This window comes from Cnephaeus nilssonii (genome assembly GCF_951640355.1).
Source record: "Cnephaeus nilssonii genome assembly, chromosome: 12".
Taxonomy (NCBI): domain Eukaryota; kingdom Metazoa; phylum Chordata; class Mammalia; order Chiroptera; family Vespertilionidae; genus Cnephaeus; species Cnephaeus nilssonii.
The window spans coordinates 62,257,413-62,271,875 of NC_137083.1; the positions used below are offsets into that span (position 1 = coordinate 62,257,413).

Here is a 14,463-nt window from a genome sequence, read left to right on the forward strand (position 1 = left end):
ATTTACACTGTCTTCATATTTTTGCTCTTCTGATTGGGTGTTTTTTGCTTCCTCATATTCTAAATGCTGATTTGATTCTCAGCATCCTCTACTACTAATTCCCTGCAAATTATCCTTCTTTTCAGTTAGTGTATCCTTCATTTCTGCCTGGTTCTTTTTTATGATTCCTAAGTCTTTTTTCATGCTGTTGAAGTTCTCAGTAAGTTCCTTGAGCAACCTTATAAGAATTGTTTTGAACTCTGTATCTGATAGTTTGCTTGCTTCCATTTCATTTAGTTTTCTTTTTGGAGATTTCTCCTGTTCTTTCATTTCGGACCTGTTTCTTTGTGCCTGCATTTTAGCTGCTTCCCTATGTTTGTCTATGTATTAGATAAAGCTGCTATTTCTCCTGGACTTGGTAGAGTGGCCTTGTGTAGTAGGTGTCCTGTAGGGCCCAGTGGCGCAGCCTCCCCAGTCACCTGAGTTGGGTGTTCCAGGTGCACCCCTATGTGGGCTATATGCACTGTCCTGTTGTAGTTGAGCCTTGATTGCTGTTGGTGTCTCTGGGAGGGATTGACTCCCAGGCTGTCAGGGCCAGCCTGATGGGTGAACCGGGCTGAGGTAGGGAGGTGGGAATTGAGAAAAGAAAGAAAGACAGGAAAGCGGGATCGGGAGGGCTGCAAGCCATTGACCGACTGCAGCAGCTTTATTAACTGCATAATGCCTTTTATACACAAACACTGAATAGGAGGTCTGTCAAGAGGAATGTATTCTTTGTTCCTCATAATCTCTAAGGGAGAGATAGAGCAGAAAGGCAAATTCTTGGTACAGCAAATCTCAGTAAATAGTTACAGACTTCTTGGTAAGCCATGAAAGGTTGCTCTCATTCTCATTCTAATCGCCATCCAAACAAGTCTGGGAACACTGTGTGGGTAAGGGACTGAGTCTTAGTCCCTTCGGATGCAAGGACTCTGTCAGCTTACACCCGGTCTCCAACACCAGGCCAGTGTGCTACAAGGACCATCTGCGACTACAGTAGAGGAGCTACTGTGCAGGAGTGGATGCTACAGAGCAGAATTTGCTTCAGTGAGGTTTTGGTGCTCACCAAGTTCACCCCTTGAGTGTGTTGCTTGTGGAGGTGATAGGGTTCTAAATTGGCATGATCTGAAGCTGTCCACTGGGTGCACTGGCTCTGGGGCCTCCCTGAAGGTGCAAGGTCAGCCACCACCTGTGCCCTGCCTGGGGCCGCCTGAGGCCATCTGCAGATGGCTGCTACTTGTGCTGCCCTTGGAAGTGCCCAGGAGAGACCAAGCTGCAAACCAAGGAAGGCTGCCACTAGTGCTGGGCCTGGGGCCACTTAGCAAGAGTTACAGGGTGGACAGAGGCTAGATGTTGCTTGTTTGAGAGACTTTATGAAAGTCCTAAGCATGAGGCAAAAGAGGCCAGTTGTATTTTGTTTTCAGGAGTTCTTTTCACTCTGTGCTCTACCCTAGTTCCTTTTCCCCCCATACAATCTAATAAGGAGAGAATATGCTAATTGACCCTTATGCCCTCGCAAAGATGGTGGTGCCCACGCCAATAAGGAGGGAATATGCTAATTGACTGTCATGCCCTCAAAGATGGCAGCACCCAGTCCTCTCAGCCCCGTCGGGTCGGCAGGTGCAGGCAGGCCTCGGATGGTGGTTGCCCTGCTGCCCAGGGCCACCCGAAGCTCAGGTAACCAGGGCCGGCCGAGGCTTGCGCTGCGGGCAGTGGCAGCAGCAGAGGTGTGATGGGGTGTTGCCTTCCCCTGATTGCCAGGTCGCCTCCCACCCATGAGGGCTCCCGGACTGTGAGAGGGGGCAGGCCGGGCTGAGGGACCCCCCCCCCCCACCTCCAGTGCATGAATTTTCATGCACTGGGCTTCTAGTATATTATAAATCTTTGAAAGTCTTTATTTAATAAATATATTTTTTACTAATTGGAATGCTTTAAAAAGTACAACAACCTGGCACTTTCGTGTTACTTTTTAAGCTTATTGAAATATTTGTATTTTTAGAACCTCTTTTTCTGTTTGCCTGAGCTCTTCTGTGCTTAGTGAAGTATTTTAAGGTATTCTGCTTGATTTGAGGAGTTTTTGTGTAGTATTAAATAGCAGCCCTAATCCGCTTCTAATACTTGGCAGCTAATGAATCGTAGGAGCTCCTATTTGGGTGTGTGCTGGCATTGTTGAGGGCTTGCTTAATGATTTTGATTGATTCTACAGTTTTAGAACTGTTGGTGTAGAAGTAAGTCTTTGAGCAACAGTGCACCATTAAAGGAAAAAGGGGCAACTATCAGGATTTGCTGTGAACTATAATAAAAGACTTAGAGTATGTTAGTGAAAGGGTTACTGGCCATAGCCTGCTTCATATTCATCACATAGTCATGGAAATATCTTTTGGGAATAATAAATTGATATAAAGGCCTGTTCTGCTACTGCTTTGTGAAATGGAAGATTGGAATTAGATGCTTAAATGGAAAATGTTCTCTTGTTGCAGCCTCTTTGAAATGTGCTGTTTAGTGGGAGCTGCAGCTTCCTCCTGCTGACTCTGAGCCCCAGGCTTCGGTTGAGATGGTCCTTTCAGAAATGTGGAGCTTAGTCCAAGCCTGGATTTCAGTGGGTAGCACCTGGCATCTGTGGCTAGAAAGTCCTATGAAGTGTAAGTGCTTTATTCTCTCCTTGTAAAGAAACCCTTTTCTTTCCTTCCTTCTCTTCCTTCTTTCTGCAGCTTAGCAGAGGGGAAGAACAGTGAGCACTGTACTATAGTGCCTGGGGTATCAGGATTTGGTTGCATTTTCTTTATGATTCATGACCAAAACAAGATTACTTGTTGTGTGTGGAAAGCAACCAGTGGATGCTTCTGTTGCCCACCTGGAATTTAAAGCAGTAAATTATGACCCCTTAATATATAATAGTGGCAGTATCATCCCAGGTAATTTTTCATTGACAGTTTACTTGGTAGTTTGTGATATTCAAGTTTGCCAAGTTTCTTTAGAGCTCACTCTTATCTTTTGTTCTTATTCTAAAAAACAAATATTTGAAAAGAGAGGCACATTTGACTAGTGGGTGAGGTAGCATCAAGATAAATAGGGATGGCTCTAGCCAGTTTCTCAGTGGTTAGAGCATCAGCTCGTGGACTGAAGGGTCGTGGGTTTGATTTGGTTAAGGGCATATACCTCGGTTGCAGGCTCCATTCTCGGAGCACAGGCAGTCAATCGATGTTTCTCTCTCTCACTCTCTCTCTCTCTCTCTCTCTCTCTCTCTCTCTCTCCCCCCTCCCTCTCTCTCCCTCTCCCTCTCCCTCTCCCTCTCCCTCTCCCTCTCCCTCTCCCTCTCGCGCTCTCCCCTCCAACCTTCCATTCTCTCTAAAAATCAATGAAAAAAATAGCCTTGGATGAGGATTAATAACAAACAAACAAAAAAAAGAAAAATAGGGATACTTGAAATGAAAAGACAAATCTTCTTTCACTTTGATTTTACTTGATACACTTGCACAAGGAGCAGATGGGGATTTTTTTCCCCCTAAGACCAGTTCCTTATAGAATTGTCCTAGGAATTTCATATAGCTGCCATCTATATTTTAATTTATTAAAAAATTAAACAACTAGATGGTAATATAATGAACATTAGAAAATACAAGTTTTATATTTGATTTAGTTGCCCAGGGCTAAGCGCTGTTTTTGTTTGTTTGTTTGTTTTGTTTTTCAGAAATACTGTTAATAGTTTAAGCTCATTCCAGAAGAGACTCTGCTCTCACTTAACCTAAAATTTTTCTGATTTTAGCTAGGAAAATACTGAGCTGCTTCTCATTGCTGAAACAAGATATATGTTTAAAACAAAAGTAAATCAAGTCTTCATCTGGGCAAGGCAAGTGAAGTTCTACAAATGAGGATTCTGAATGAAAAATGTCTCATCCTCTCAAGGCCTTTATTATTATTTTTAATCTGTAAATAACTGATTTTCTTCGTCTCTGTTGTCCTTTCTCTCTGTAAACATTTTGGATTCTGTTCTTACAGCTGACATCCAATCCTTTAAGAATCTAAGCTACCTAGTAAAAGACTGCGCTTCATGTTTGGGAAAATAAAGTTTTGCTACAGACTTAGGAGATGATGGTATCTTGTCATTTTGCTTCATATTTAATAATTTAAAATATACTTTAATTTAAAAAATACATACTTAGGTGCCTCTATGGCCAAATAATTTGAGAGCTGCAGAGAGAATTAAGCTTCTCTTTACTTTTGAAGACCTTACAATCTATTAGAAAAGATGAACAAAGGCCCAAGTAATTATAATACAAGGTCTACAATTGAGTTCTTGCAGAGTCAAGGCTACTTTGGCAGTAATAGAAAAGGATTCCTGCCTCCAATATTTTCTCCTTATCTCTAGCTTTCAGAAGTTGAGTATGATGTGTTTTAGTATATTTGTTAGTATAGGGGTATAGGGGTATAGGAGACAGGAATGTTATATGTCCTGTTCTCATTGGTGGGACTTTCTCAGTGATCCTGTCTATGGCATTCCCTCTCTGCCTTGCAACTGGCAGGTCTTGGGCAGAATAAATTTTTTTGCCCTTCCCTCTTTGGTAGAAGTCTTCTGTTAGCACTGGTATAGATAGATAGCATCATGGGCTCAAGACTGTTTTATGCCCTATCTTGTAGGGGAAGAAGTTTTTTTCTTTTTTTAAATGTTTTTATTCATGAGAGAGAGAGAGAGAGAGAGAGAGAGATTGAGACATTGATGAGAGAAACATACATTGGTTGCTTCCCATATATAACCCAACTGGGGAACAAACCCACAACCTGGGTATGTGCCCTGACAAGGAATTGGGCAAGAAGTTTTTTCTTGTACCCTTACTGCAACAGCAGTGGGTCTTAACCTGTGCCTTGGAAAGGTATGATTTGCTGTCCCTTCCACACAACTTAAGACTTTTGTTCAGTAGGGGAGAAGGGTCCAGTCAGAGCTTTTTGTGCTTTTTCTGCAGTCGAGGCTGCTCTTCTGCAGGACTGCACCAAAGGAGGTGTTCTATTGATCTTCTACCCCAACCCAAATCTTTCCCCTGAGTATCTGGTTGAGGTCTGTGGAGAAGAGCCTGTAGATGGTTGTGAAGTCCTCTTGTGTCTGAGTCAGCCTTTATCAATTTGTTAAGTAATTTTTTTATACAGGCAGTCCTCTGGTTACGTCGGACATCCGTTCCTACGGCGTGACATAACTTGATTTTTGCCATAAGTCGGAACCCACCTACATAAGCACCTACGTCACTCACATGGAGCACATACACAGCAGTAATGAAATGAAACAGGAAAAAAAATTTAAAAGATAGATAACAATTCCTGACCTTTACTTGTGGTAAATAAATAATAAAAAACATAAAGCACATATGTATATACGTCGAAATGACGGAACTTTTTTTTTTTTTAATACTATAAATGGGAGATGGCGACGTAACCACGAAATGACGTAAGTCGAGTCCGATGTAACTCGAGGACTGCCTGTATCTATTCTAGAGGCCCGGTGCATGAAATTTGTGCACTCGGGGGCGGGGGTTGTCCCTCAGCCCGGATTGCGAGAGGTTGGCCAGCTGGGGAGGAACCGCAGGAGGGCTCCAGGGTGTGTCTGGCCTGTCTCGCTCAGTCCCGATCGGCCAGACCCCTGCAGCAAGCTAACCTACTGGTGCTCAGTGCACGTCATAGCGACTGGTCGACCGGTGCTCAGTGCACGTCATAGCGACTGGTCGACCGGTCGACTGACTGCCCCCCAGTGGTCAGTGCATGTCATAGTGAGCGGTTGAGCAGCCTTAGCATATCATTAGCATATTATGCTTTGATTGGTCAAATGGATGACCGGACACTTAGCATATTAGGCTTTTATTATATAGGATTTTTATTTATTTCAGAGAGGAAGGGAGAGGGAGAGAGAAACATCAGTGATGAGAGAAAATCATTCATAGGCTGCCTCCTGCATTCTCCCCACTGGGGATCAAGCCTGCAACCTGGGCCTGTGCCCTGACTGGGAATCAAACTGTGACCTCCTAGTTCATAGGCTGAGCCACACTAGCTGGGCCAATTTGTTAGTAATTTTAGCTGAATTTTTTTTTTTTAAATTCCTCACCCAAGGATATTTTTCCATTGATTTTTAGAGAGAGAGGGAAAGACAGAGAGAAATATTGATGTGAGAGAAACACACCAATTGGTTGCCTCCTGAACTCCCTGACCAGGGCCTGGGTCAGGGAGGAGCCTGCATTCGGGGTACCTGTCCTTGACTGGAATTGAACCCAGTACTTTTCTGTCTGCAGACTGATGCTCTGCCCACTTAGCCAGACTGGCTAGGGCTTAGCTGAATTTTTATTACTTGGTTGTCCGGTGCCCTTCATCTTTTCCTCTTTTGTTATGCTACAAATGAGCCAGTGCTTGGCTACTGTTTTTAGATTTCAGTCCACTTGGTAGTCCTGGGACTTCTGTTTTCTGATGATGCATTATTAAGAAAAATTATTTTGTAGTTTTTTTTTTTTTTTAGTTTATTTTTAACTCAAGAGCAGTGTTCTTTTCAACTTTCTACATCTTAGGTGGGATGTAGGACTCCTCTCAGGCATTTTTGTTCATATATTTTAGACTCCATAATATCTTTTATTGTTTTATATAGCCAGTGTTCATAAGAGATTTATTTACATCCTTAACCTTTCCATTACCCTTTATTTCTTCCTGATATTCATGTTCCCATCCATAATTATTTTCCTTCTTCGTGAAGAACATCCTTTAGTATTTTTTTTCTTTGTGGGTTATTCTTAATGAACTCTTTCCTTCTCTTTTATTTATTTTTTTTCCTTTTTGGTCTTAAAATGTCTTAATTTTGTTGCATTTTGGAAGGATTTTTGCTGGGTATAAAATAACTGATTGGTCATTATTTTCTTTCAGTATTTTGAAGATGCTTAGTTCCCATTGTTTATGTCAACAAGTCAGTTATCAGTTTAATTGTTGTTCCTTTAAAGATAATGCATGTTTTTCCTCTGGCCTGTAAGATTTTCCTTTTTGTCTTTTTTTTTTTTTTTTTGTAGTTTATTTTGATGTGCCTGGGTCTGGTTTTTCTGTCTTTAGGGTTTATAGAGCTTCTTAAATCTGTGGTATGGTGACTTTTCAATTTGGAAATTTCTCATCCATTATTTATTTATTTATTTTTTACTTTTTTTTAACCTTCACCCAAGGATATATTTTTATTTGATTTGAGAGAGAGAGAGAGAGACATCGATTACCTCCCATACGTGCCCCAACCTGGGCTCAAACCCGAAACCTTTTGGTGCACAGGAAGTTACTCCAACCAACCAAGCCACCCAGCCAGGGCATAGCCATTATCTAAAGTGCTCTGCCCCATTTTTTTTTTTCTTTTGGGATTTCAGTTATATGTATGTTATACTTTTTCACTATGTTTCACATGTCACTTGTATTCATCCCATCTTTTTTTTTTTTTAATCCTCACTTGAGGATATGTTTATTGATTTTGAGAGAGAGAGAGACAGACTGACTGACAGATACAGACATCATTATGTTAGAGACCATTGATTGGTTGTCTTCCATATGTACCCCAACTGGAGATTGAACCCACAACCTAGGCATGTGCCCTGATGAAGAATCGAACCCACAACCTTTCAGTATATGGGACAATGCTCCAACCAACTGAGCCATACTGGCCAGGGCCTGGATTCTTCCCATCTTTATCTTCTATCCCTTTTTGACTTTTATGCTTTGATCTTGTTATTTTCTATTGATCTATATATTTTTTTTTGGTTGGACAAAGTCACACAACTTTATGATGCCACTTTAGTGAAAATTAAACTCTTGATATCACAATATTTAATTATTTAAGCTACCTCTAAAGAGTAGATTTTTCACAAATAGATGTAGAAAAATAAACACACCCAAAGCCATGTAGTTTAAGGGCTAATTCCTTGTTATGTAAACTTTTTACTTAGTTAGGAAATACTGGGCACTTCCTGAGCTAGGCACTATAGGAGATACAAAAGAGCATAAAATGTGGTCCCTGTTATTAGTAACATATTCTAATGAAGATCTGAAATGTCAAGTAAAGGCAAGTGTGTGCCATCACCACCTTTGCTCTACTCTTTGGTCAAGGCCCCTCCAGCAACTTCACCTCCTGCAGGTGCACCCTTAGGCTGTCCATCATTCCACTGAGTTCTGAAGAACATAGCCTTTTCTGGAAGAAGCTTCTTTCTTCAATGCTTCAGGCCAGTTTTGAGTCTCAAAGTAAGTGGACAGGATATCAAATACTTGATTGATAGCCAATATCTCTGAATGATAGTTTTTCCCATTCTGGCGTCTGACCATGTATTCCTGGATTGGCAAGTGGGCTGTCTTGACAGAGTGTTCTCGGGCCTTTTGAAATGTCACCTTCTTCTGAATGCTTTCGTCCACAAGTCCACCGAGGATGTAAACTTTGTTTAGATCAACATCTTCAAGAGCATGTTCTGAGTCAGGAGTCAGGTACACAAGAGTTTCCAGGGGGAATACATTAAAGCAGTCGTCTTCTGTTATGTCTAGCAGGTAACCAGAAAACCCATCATTCATCCTCAAACACTCTTCATACAGGGGACTGTCCCTTGTGAATCCAGTGAGGCAGATCCAAAATGGCCTGTCAGCTTTCTTATTGGAACCATACAGCCTTCGGATCTGTCCAGCCAGCCTGCTTAGTTCCTTCTTAGACGTGGTGGGTCATACTTAAATCGATACAGAGTCTTGGTCCTGAGTGTTTGGCTTCCAAAAGTTTCTCCTAGGTTAAGGATCTCAGAAAACGTTTGCTGTGCTGGGGGTAGATGCCTGAATTTTCTATACGATTGGCTTTTCTTCTTTCTTTTTCTTGCTTTCTTTTGCTCTTCTTTGCCGCAACTATCTTTTCCCAGTGTCTCTGTTTTCTTTGCACATTTTTCGAGCACCAGGTGGCACTGCCTGTAGGCAGGGTCTCCCTCTCCTGAGGCTCACCTTCCACATCAATCTGTAGAAGCTGGAAGCTTTCAGAGATGCCATCTTCGCCTGTGTCCTCTGATATGACTTCTTGCTCCTGCAGCACGTGTGACTCTTCCAATTTCCAGTCCATGTGGTTAGTCCTCTCAGAACAAAAGACTCACACAGGATGAGAGTAAAGGGATGGTAAAAAATTAATATAAATAAATATTCATTGAGCTCCTCCTCTGTGTCAGGACCTTTCGGGGAATGACTGGGAGGCAATGAATGTTCTCAGTGGAGAAGTCTGTCTGATGAGCATATCCCTGGGCACTCAGTGAAGGACCAATCTCTGTTGGCATGCTTCTCTCATTTTCTCAATCTAAATTTTAGTCCACGGAAGCTGCTCCACGCCTATGGCATCTTCAGCGACAGAACACTTAGACCCCGGGCCCAAAAGAACCCCGCCTGGCCCATAGGCTGCGAGTGCGAGGGGAGGCAGGAAGGGAAAGCACCAAGGTGTGGGACACCAGGCCACACAACTGTTAAACGCTGTTCCCCCGGCGTCTTCCTGTCCGCAAACGCGGCAGCAGTCAGGGGCCAGACCCCCAGACCCTACCCTGCCCCGCCACCAGCCCCGGCTTACCTGAACCCCGATCTATTTTCTAGTGTAGTAATCTTTTCTTCAGTTTTCTGATTTGTTTTTTAAACCTTCCATTTGGTTCTTAATTTAAGCTACTATATTTTCCAGTTCTAGATTGTCATTTGATTATTTTTTATTGATTATATTTCTTCATGGAAAATCTCCATTTGTTTTCTAATTAGTTGAATATATTAATCAGCTATTTTTCTCCAGATGTTCATTTTGAAAAATTTGTAACTTGAAAGAATAGTACAGTGAACACTAATATACCCTTCTCCTCAATTTGACCTTGCTCCATTTGTTTTTGTTTTTTTTCCTGTTTCTCTCTGTCCCTGTTTGTTCTCTGAATGTGTATTTTTTAACCTTTTGGAATAAATTTCAGACCTCATAATTCTGTGCGCCAAACTTTTTTGTTGTTGTTAATCCTCACCCCAGGGTATTTTTTCCATTGATTTTTAGAGAGAGTGGAAAGGAGGGAAGAAGGGGGAGAAGAGAGAGAAAAACATAGATGTGAGAGACACCTCGATTGCCTCCCTCACAAGCCAGGGATCGAACCTGCAACCCAGGTTCATACCTTTGACTGGGAGAATTGAACCTAAGACCCTTTGGTGCTCTGGTTGATGCTCCAACCACTGAGCATACTTGCCAGGGCTGTACCCCAAACATTTGGACATACATATTGTAAGAACAAGGACATTTTTCTAAACTAAACTAAAAGCATTCACATTTCTGTACCACCATCACCACAATTCATCTCCAGAACTTTTTCATCTTCTCTAGCCGAAACTTCATACCCATTAAACAGTAACTCTCCTCATTATCCCCTCCCCTCAACCTTTGGCACCTAAAAATCTAACTTTGGTCTTTATGAATTTGACTACTCTAGGTACCTCATATAGTTGGGATTATACAATATTTTTTTGTGTGTGTGTGTCTGGCTTATTTTACTTAGCATAATGTTTCAAGGTTTGTTGATATTGTAGCATGAACATTTGAGGTTTTTTCAACTTTTGGTTATTGTAAATAAAGCTGTAATGAGCATAGATGTGCAAATATCTTTTCAAGGTCTTGTTTTCAATTATTTGGGATATAGACCCAGAAGTGGAATTGCTGGATCATATGGTAATTCTATTTTTAATTAAAAAAAAATTATTTAAGAGAGGAAGGGAAAGGGAGAGATAGAAATATCAATGATAAGAGAGAATCATTGATTGGCTGCCTCCTGCCTACCCCACACTGGGAATCAAGCCCACAGCCTGGGCATGTGCCCCAACTGGGAATTGAACCATGACCTCCTGGTTCATAGGTTGACACTGAACCACTGAGTCACCTCAGCCGGGCCCTCCATACTGTTTTCATTTTGGCTGTACTGTTTTACGTTCCCACCAACAGTGCAGAAGGGTTCCAGTGTCTCTTCATCCTCACCAATACTTATTTTCTGGTGTGTGTGTGTGTGTGTGTGTGTGTGTGTGTGTGTGTGTAGGGGCTATCATATCAGATGTGAAGTGATATCTAATTTAGTTTTGATTTACATTTTCCTGATGACTAGTGATGTTGAGCATTTTTAGTTGGCCATTTTTATATCATCTTTAGAGAAATGTCTTTTCAAGTCTTTTTACTGGGTCATTTGGATTTTTGTTGTTGAATTGTAGGAGTTCTTTATATATTTCGGATATTCACCCCTTATTAGGTAGATGGTTTACAAATATTTTCTTCCATTCTGTGATTTGCTTTTCACTCAGTTGACTGTTTCCTTTGCTGCGTAGAAGTTTTAAAGTTTGATGTATTCCCATTTGTCTAATGTTGCTTTTGTTTCCTGTGCTTTTGGTATCTGTCATATCTATGAAATCATTATCAAATCTAATGTCATGAAGTTTCCACCCCCTTATGTTTTCTTTTGGGAGTTATAGTTTCAGGTCTTATATTTAAGTCTTTAATCTATTTTGAGTTAATTTTTATATGTGGGTTCAACTTCTTTCTTTTGCATATGGCTATGCAGTTTTTGTTGAAGAGACTTGCTATTTGTTGAAGAGACTTGCTATTTGTTGAAGAGACTCTCCCCATTTTCTAGCTTTGGCACCCTTGTTGAAGATCATTTGACTATATTTGTGAGGGTTTATTTCTAGGCTCTCGATTTTGTCCCAGTGGTCCATGTATCTGTCTGTATGCCAGTACTGTACCGTTTTTATTTACTGTGGTTTTATAGTATTTGAAATCTGAATGCGAGATCTCCAAATTTGTTCTTTTTCAAGATTGTTTTGGCTATTTGGGGTTCCTTGAGATTCCATATGGATTTTCTGATGGATTTTTCTGTTCCTGCAAAAAAAAAAAAAAAAAGGTAATTGGGATTTTCATAGGAATTGAATCTGAATCATTCTAGGTAGTATTGACAACAATATATTTCATCTACATTATCTAATTTGTTGGTCTATAGCTGTTCATAGTATTTTTTTCAATGTTTATTTAAAAAAATGCATATAGGGCATTACAGACAGGTCCCCCTTTCCTGCCCCCTATTCCCCCCCCACCACACACACACACCCGTTTTCCACCCCAACCCAGGCCTTCACCAACCTATTGTCTGTGTCCATAGGTTATGCATTTATGCATATAAGAACTTTGGTTAGTCTCTTCCCACCCCTTTGTCAGTCTATTCAAAGTTTCCATGCCTCTGGTTCTATTTTATTCATCAGTTTATTTTGTTCATTAGATTCCTTGTTTGTTTATTGTGATTTTTAGATTCAGTTGTTGGTAGATACATATTTATTGCCATTTTATTGTTCATACTAGGGGCCTGGTGCATGAAGATTCGTGCACGGGGGGTGGGTCCCTCAGCCCCGACCTGCACCCTCTCCAATCTAGGAGCCCTCAGGGGAGCCCTCTCCAATCCGGGAGTTTCTGTCTTTGCAATCATATGAGCGAATTGTCGGAGACTCCAACCCAGTTTGGTTTGGTGCTTACAGAATAATAGAGATCTTTTTTTTCTTTGCTCCATTGGTGGAGATTTCCTAGAAGTTGTAGGATATCTTCCCTTTAATTTTTCCTCAACACTGTGACTTTACTTATGTCTGTCACCTTTGCTTTCCCTCCATCCCCCACCCGCAACAGTAACTTGCTCCAGGCTCACTTTGCTCTAGTGTCTAGGACAGTGATGGGCAACCTTTTGAGCTTGGTGTCTCAAACTTGGCCAAAAAACTGAGCATAACTCGGGTAGTGTGTCACTTTGAGGAAAAAACTAACTCCAAGACTCTAGTCGCAAATGTTTCATCGTCAGGAGCAGCAAATGTTTCATCCTCAGCATGCGGCCGCATGTCATCAGAAATGGCTACGCGTGTCAGTGCTGACATGCATGTCATAGGTTCGCCATCACTGGTCTAGGAGATCCCGCAATGCATCTGCCACCAGAACTACGATTCCCAGCATTCCTGGTGCTCCTCGCACCCTTGGTTCCCACTTCTGGTCCAGGGGCTGCACAAACAAAAAGGGCTGCGAACTCCAGCAGCCCCCAGGCCAGGCTGACAGGACCAGACACTCCAGTGGCATGCCTGGGACCCCTGCTGCTAGGTGCCAGTGCGCGCACATGCGTGCACTGGCCAGAGGCTCGAAGCAGGTGGGGTCCCAGGAACGCCCACCCCGCCCCTCCCACCCCCAGCCACTCAGCGCCTGCGCACATAGGCCCCGAGCGGACAGGGTCGGGAATGCCCGCTGCGTCCTTACAGCGACGCTGCAGGGGTGCCACCCCGCCCTGCCCCCGGACGCTTGGCGCCTGTATATCTCCATGACACCCACAGGCCTGCCATCTTTGTAGGGTTCGTTTGCATACTCACTTCTGATTGGCTGTGGGGTGTCACGGAGTTACGGTCAATTTACATACTTGTCTATTATTAGTGTACTAGAGGCCCAGTGCATGAAATTCGTGCACGGGGGCGGGGGGCAGTGTCCCTCAGCCCAGTGTGCACCCTCTCCAACCTGGGACCCCTCCAGGATCGGGCCTAAACGGGCAGTCGGGACATCCCTCTCACAATCCAGGACTGCTGGCTCCCAACTGCTCGCCTGCCTGCCTTCCTGATTGCCCCTAACCACTTCTGCCTGCCAGCCTGATCACCCCCTAACCACTCCCCTGCCAGCCTGATTAAAGCCTAACTGCTCCCCTGCCAGCCTGATTGCCCCTAACTGCCCTCCCCTGCAGGCCAGGGTCCCCCCCAACTGCCCTTCCCTGCAGTCCCGGTCACCCCCAACTTCCCTCCTATGCCAGCCTGGTCACCCCTAACTGCCCTCCCCCTGCAGGCTTGATTGCCCCCAACTGCCCTCCCCTGCAGGCCTGGTCCCTCCCAACTGCCCTCCCCTGCTGGCCATCTTGTGGAGGCCATCTTGTGTCCACATGGGGGCAGGATCTTTGACCACATAGGGGCAGCCATCTTGTGTGTTGGAGTGATGGTCAATTTGCATATTACTCTTTTATTAGATAGGATAGAGGCCTGGTGCATGGGTGGGGGCCGGCTGGTTTTCCCTGAAGTGTGTCCCTGATCAGGGTGGGGGTTCCCTTGGGGCGTGGGGCAGCCTGGGTGAGGGGCCTGTGGTGGTTTGCAGGGTGGCCACGCCCCCCAGTGACCCAAGCGGAGGCCCTGGTATCTGGGATTTATTTATCTTCTATAATTGAAACTTTGTAGCCTTGAGCGGAGGCCAGGACAGGCCAGGGCTGGCCAGGAAGTTTGGCTTCCTCCATTGCTGGGAAACCTAAGCCTCCTGCTCGCTCTGTGGTCGCAGCCATTTTTGTTGGGATTTATTTATCTCTTATAATTGAAGCTTTGTAGCCTTGAGCGGAGGCCAGGGCAGGCCTGGGCAGGCGGAAATCTTGGCTTCCTCCATTGCTG

General features: G+C 43.4%; 1 protein-coding gene and 1 pseudogene across 3 annotated transcripts in view; one reads left to right on the plus strand and one right to left on the minus strand.

Annotated features, from left to right (window-relative positions):
• Nucleotides 1–14,463, plus strand: part of TNPO3 (transportin 3) — a 110,460-nt gene that overhangs the window by 16,488 nt on the left and 79,509 nt on the right. Inside the window, exon 2 of one of the 2 annotated variants that reach the window (XM_079785705.1) lies at nucleotides 2,499–2,660. The exons of the other annotated variant lie outside the window; for it this stretch is intronic. The gene's annotated coding sequence lies outside the window, so the exon portion shown is untranslated. The remainder of the gene's footprint in view (nucleotides 1–2,498; nucleotides 2,661–14,463) is intronic. 2 annotated transcript variants of the gene reach the window in all.
• On the minus strand, nucleotides 6,766–10,500 carry LOC307108024 (tRNA methyltransferase 10 homolog B-like; annotated as a pseudogene). The gene has a single exon. The product of its transcript is annotated as a tRNA methyltransferase 10 homolog B-like (transcript).